The 5,333-nt window shown below is 37.1% G+C and overlaps 1 long non-coding RNA gene across 5 annotated transcripts; it reads left to right on the forward strand.

The window, feature by feature from the left end:
• The first annotated feature begins 505 nt into the window (after window positions 1–505).
• Window positions 506–3,064, forward strand: LOC127097872 (uncharacterized). Of its 5 annotated transcripts, none has more exons than XR_007793217.1 (5): window positions 506–1,874; window positions 1,996–2,214; window positions 2,311–2,377; window positions 2,520–2,690; window positions 2,769–3,064. It is a non-coding gene; the product is annotated as an uncharacterized LOC127097872 (long non-coding RNA). The 5 variants fall into 5 exon arrangements; XR_007793219.1 differs by having other exon boundaries at window positions 506–1,696; XR_007793216.1 differs by having other exon boundaries at window positions 506–1,342; window positions 1,424–2,214.
• Window positions 3,065–5,333: the final 2,269 nt, after the last annotated feature.

Consider the following 5,333-nt stretch of genomic DNA (forward strand, 5'->3'; position numbering starts at 1 on the left):
TGGAAAAAAAGATTTGAATTTGTGTTTATGAATGAAATGATGGTGAATCGATCATCTACTTGATTAATCAATAATCAAATAGGTCTCATTGTAAGAAAGCCCAAGAGTAAGCTATGTGAGGTTGATGGCGATGCATAAAAGCGATCGACTTACAAAGGTGTTTTTGAAAATGGGCTCGATATTTGGATCGAGAATTGTGATTTGTGCTTTTTGAAATTGGTTTGAATTGATGAATCAGTGAAATTGAAATAGTTTGTCATGATTGTAACGCATCACACATATTAGATCAATAATCTGTACACATGAATACACAAGCATAGAATAATAATTCATATAAATCCCAAAAGTGAGTAATTATCTAAGTTATGCTAAGTAAAAATAATATCACATATTAATTGAAATTATATAATTAGGTTAAGTAATGAATAATAATACTACATATTAACTAAGAATTTCATAATTATATAGGAACATATTAATCAATTGAGATCATATGATTGGGCTAATGAAGTTTTAATTAACAAACAAGTTTCAAGTTTAATTTAAACATCCTAATCTAATCAAACCCATGTTAATCAAAAGGAATTAAAAAACTGTGGAAGGAAATGGGCCTTAAGGCCAACGAGGCCCAATGGGGCGCACAACTCCCTCTCTCTGAAGGACAACGAAGAGTGTGACTCTTCTCCTTCCTTTCAACTTCAGTCAACACGTAAGCGTGACTTCCCAGGCGCTGACAGGTGATCATTAACTGGAGGGGGAATCGAGAAGCCAGTCGACCATTTGGGCAACGGAAAAGCCAAAAATCGCTCATGGCCATTAATGCAATTTAAGGACAATACTTACAAATCTGAAGAGAAAAGTTCTGGATTTGATAACGCACCCTTTACCTATCAACTCTATCTACTACCCCTTGTCTCTCCATTCTTCTTTTCTTATCCACAAAACGCATACCAAACTTTATAACATGCATTCTATGTCTCTATTAAACGCAAGCATAACGAAACAAGCAAGGTGATTATCACAACAAATCGGAGGAAGATCTCAAATTTTAAAAACTAAGGTTGTTGAGATAATATGAAGCACACAAAGAGTGAAGAAATAGAGCAGGAACTGAACCTTAACGCGAAACACGCATTTTTAGCGAGCGTAAAGAATAGATCTGGACCTTGGTGAATGTTTTCTTCCCTCTGTTTTCATGTGAATCCTCCAAGTTTGGAAGTGGGGAAGACGTCCTGCGGGTAACCCTTTCACTTCGTATTCTTCTTTGTTCCTTCTACCAATTTGGAGCTTTCGTCTATCCAGATCCCAACGATCCTTCACGCAGTTTTTTAAGCGATTCACGGTAACATTGATTCTACCTTGCGATTTTCTTTTTCTTTTAGCCTGGATCTTATTCTGATTTCGGTGTTTGATGGTGGCTCAGGTCGTGGGTGCTCACCGAGGGGTTCAGTCCGACTACCTCAGAGTTTCGGAGAGAAACTCTGAATAGTTTTTGTGACTTGGACTTTGAGGAATTCAGGTAAGGCTTTTCGGCAGAGTAACAGTAGGATCCCCCTCTCTAGATGACTCTCAACCTTTATTTATAGAGTCTTCTCCTCGGATCCTCAAATCATGAGCTGTCAATATCTATCCAAAATCCTTCCGTTAGGAGAGAATTTTCTCAGAGATTTGGTGGGGACCAGGGCGATTGTCACAGGTAAATTTCTCTTTGTCTGTAGTGTAGCCTTCCAGTCTTCTAGAAACTGTGGTCCCTCATTTGGTGCAGGTGGCAAGGTGAGATTGTTTTGTTGGTAAGATCCCCCAAAGAATGCGTGACCGTTTTGTGTTGAATCTTTTATTAAGCTCTTACTGCTGTAACTCTTATTTTTGTTGCGGTAAGAAACTTATTTTCACTGTCATGTACATTCAAACTTTTAAATGACGTTCAATTCAAAAAGACTCTATTATGCTGTCATGTGTTTTTCAGCTCACATTTTCAACCTGTGCTTGCCGTAGGTATACAGGGCAACAGGATATCCGCTCAATTTCGATTTGGTTTGGAAAAGTTATGTTGTGAATCCGGGGTCTACATTGCTCTGATGTCTTGGATTTGGAGGTGAAACAGAAAGACATGCATGCTTTGGCTTGCGTTTTGGACTTTTGGAGATGAGAGTGTGAGCATTATTTTTTTAATGCAGAGTGGCCTTTGTTGACTGATATATCAGGGCGGTTTTGGTAAGCCGTTTATGCTCTTATTGTGGCAAGATCCCGCAGCAGATTTTCTATTCTATGGAATTGTACCATTTACTTCACTGGTTTGGTTGTTTGTAGGTGCTGTTATGCTGACATAAGTTGGCGGGTAACTTCAAGTTCCACGATTTCACTTCTGTTTTGAAAGGTAATGACCATAGCCCTCAGCTCATGCTCCATAAACCTTACACTGCCATTTTCCTGATACTGGTGTAGATTGAAAGTTGGCTATGATTCAGCATCAGTATGTGATCATTTGAAATTAACCTGCCTTTTTGGGTGTATTACAGTAGGAGCAGCGACTGGTTTTGAAAGTGCATCATCTACCTTCTCCGCAGGAGGTTTCGGCATTGATAACAAGCTTGGACTGATAGCATGTTTGGATCGTGCATAAGTTCCCTAATTGTGTGTGTTCCTGAGTCCGTTTGAATCAATTGAAGAAATCATGAACGCATTTATTTGTATGTAAGCATGCCTTTGCTGGCTTTGAATTTCAACTTGGTATTTGTCATGGTCTAACCCTTCAAAACCAACTGTAGGGCATGCTGTTGGCTTTTGGACTCTGTAGATTGCATCATGCTGTTAGAAGGTACCCTGCAGGCTTTAGAACGAACTTGTAACAGTCTGTAGAAATAAGTGCAGGGAAAAGTCGGGCAAGCATCATGGCAAAGGGAAATGTACTTTCCAATTTGAAGCTTATTCCTGTCGTTTTGACTTGATTGTAATGTAATCTTAGATCATAAGGTTGGGACTTGCGTGAACCATGAATTTTAACCATACAAATTGTAAATTTATGCCTGTATCAATAAAACTTAGGAACGTCATGTCCACCAAAGCATGGTCTTGTAAATCCAAGTCAATGGTCTTTATTCAAATGACATTGTTATGAAGTCCCTATAGAATATTGATTTCCTTTCTTTCAGGCATTTAAAGCCTTAAATCCAAGTTCTTATGAGACTTTCCAACCCAGGACCAAGCAATGTGTCCTAAAACAAATCAATACTGATATCATATAGCCTGCTAACATCATACAGAGTTCTGCCAATTGAATGCTAATGAATAAGTACTGATGCAGAAAGTTGTATATTCTTGGTGTGGTACTTAGTGAGTCACATGAGAAATTAAAGGATACAAAGTCAAATCGTCTTTTGATGTGAGTGGGAAAGATGCATAAAAATAAACGCTTGCAATGAGATGTGTTAGGCCATAGCATTCTGCCAAACTTGTAAACCAAACAAAAGGCTTGTTGCTAAGATGTGATTCGCACTCATGAACCATTAAGATGCTTTTTTGTCATAATGAATCAATGGGATGTAAGCCTTCAAGACAACTTAAGAACGGGGTAAGTGACGTCATGAACTTATGGTGATTTGTACCATAATTAATTCATTTAATCCTTGTAACAATCAGTCCCGGTAACGATGCCTATTTTCTCATGGGCGGTTGAATATGTACCATAATATCCTGAATCAAATGACCCAAGCCAGCAATTATGAACCAAACTAGATAAATGTCAACCAAACGACAGTTCGTACATAAGGCCTTTAACTAGCAAAGTCATGAATCCAAGTCACTCGTCTCCTTGAGTTGAGCTATGCATATGCAGATGAAGTGAATGCTTATGATGATATGTAAATGTTTATGGTTATGAATGCTTAATGAAAGTTTAGAAATGTATGGACAAAATTGGGGTATGGTTATGAATGCTTAATGAAAGTTTAGAAATGTATGGACAAAATTGGGGTATGACAACTAGAAATACTTCATTCATGTTCAAACAAGTCTCATTTGACATTTCAAACACTCACATTGAAGAATTTGAGGTCCAGCCAAGAATTTCCCAAAATAGAAAGTGACCTATAATTTGAAATTTCCAAAAATGGAAAGGTTTTGGACCAACTTCAACTCAATCTTACATCATCAAGAAAGCTTCCAATGAAATTTTGTCCAACATGAAAGTTGAAAATCTGTCTCTCCCATTTCCAAAAAGTCCAAGATCAAGAATTTCTAATGTGTGGTTGAGGAGATATGATCCAATCATGGAAAAGTGTGCTTGAAAATTCAAATGGGCATAACTTTTGAACCAAAGCTCCAATTTTGGTGGTTCTTTTTGCATTTTGTTCATCATGACTTGTAGTTTCCAAACATCTCATTACATGGCATGAAATTCCCTTGCATGGTCATGTTCTCACTCATGAAGATTTTTGAAGGAAATTTCATAAAATTATTTTGGTTGATTATATGCATGAAAAATCACTTCCAAAGCTTGCATGGACTATTTTTAAGTGGTTTTGGGCCTTGTGTTGGTACTGTTCACGCATGCATGAAGTGCATGAGGTGAAAATATCAATTGATGCATACACCTTCATAACTTGCTAATCTTAATTGCATTTGGCTTAAACATGATTTCAGTATGATTAGCATGGGATATATAAGGTTAAACACAATTGCTTTCATCATTAACTACAATTTTCAGATCTAGATTCAAGAATCAATCAAATTTTTCTCTCAAAATATTTTCCAAATTCATCACACAAGAGCCATTTCTTTTGATAGATTCATGATTAGGAAGTGTTTCTGAGCAAGATTGAACGTGGAATTGGAAGAAATCGTGCTAGATTGAACCATACACGAAGCTTGAAGCATCAATGGAGATTTCAAAATTAACTGGATTCGTGCTTGTTTGAGCTTCAATTTTTCCATCAATCATCTCCACAAGCATCATAGAGGAGCTTTGGAACCATTACAAGCCTTGGATAGCACGATTTCAGCTTGTTGTTCTTCAAGAGGTCAGGATTCGACCTCTCTAATTCTCCAATTCTTTGTTATATTTGTATAGATCTTTGATTGGTGATCATGCTGGTATAAAATTTGAGTGAAATAGTGCATTATTGAGCTAGTTATGGTTGATGCAAGTTTTGATGTCATTTCTTATTTGCTTCGATTTGATCTTGTTGTGATGAATTATGTGTAAATGCTTGTTGATCTTTGATGTATGTTGAAAATGCTGCATGATGATGTCCTTGCTTTGAAGTTCTGGAGAAATTTTCTGGAAAGTGCATGAACACGTACACTGTTCATCTTCTTCTTCATGAAGAAGATGA

This window comes from Lathyrus oleraceus, chromosome 6 (assembly GCF_024323335.1).
Source record: "Lathyrus oleraceus cultivar Zhongwan6 chromosome 6, CAAS_Psat_ZW6_1.0, whole genome shotgun sequence".
NCBI lineage: Eukaryota > Viridiplantae > Streptophyta > Magnoliopsida > Fabales > Fabaceae > Lathyrus > Lathyrus oleraceus.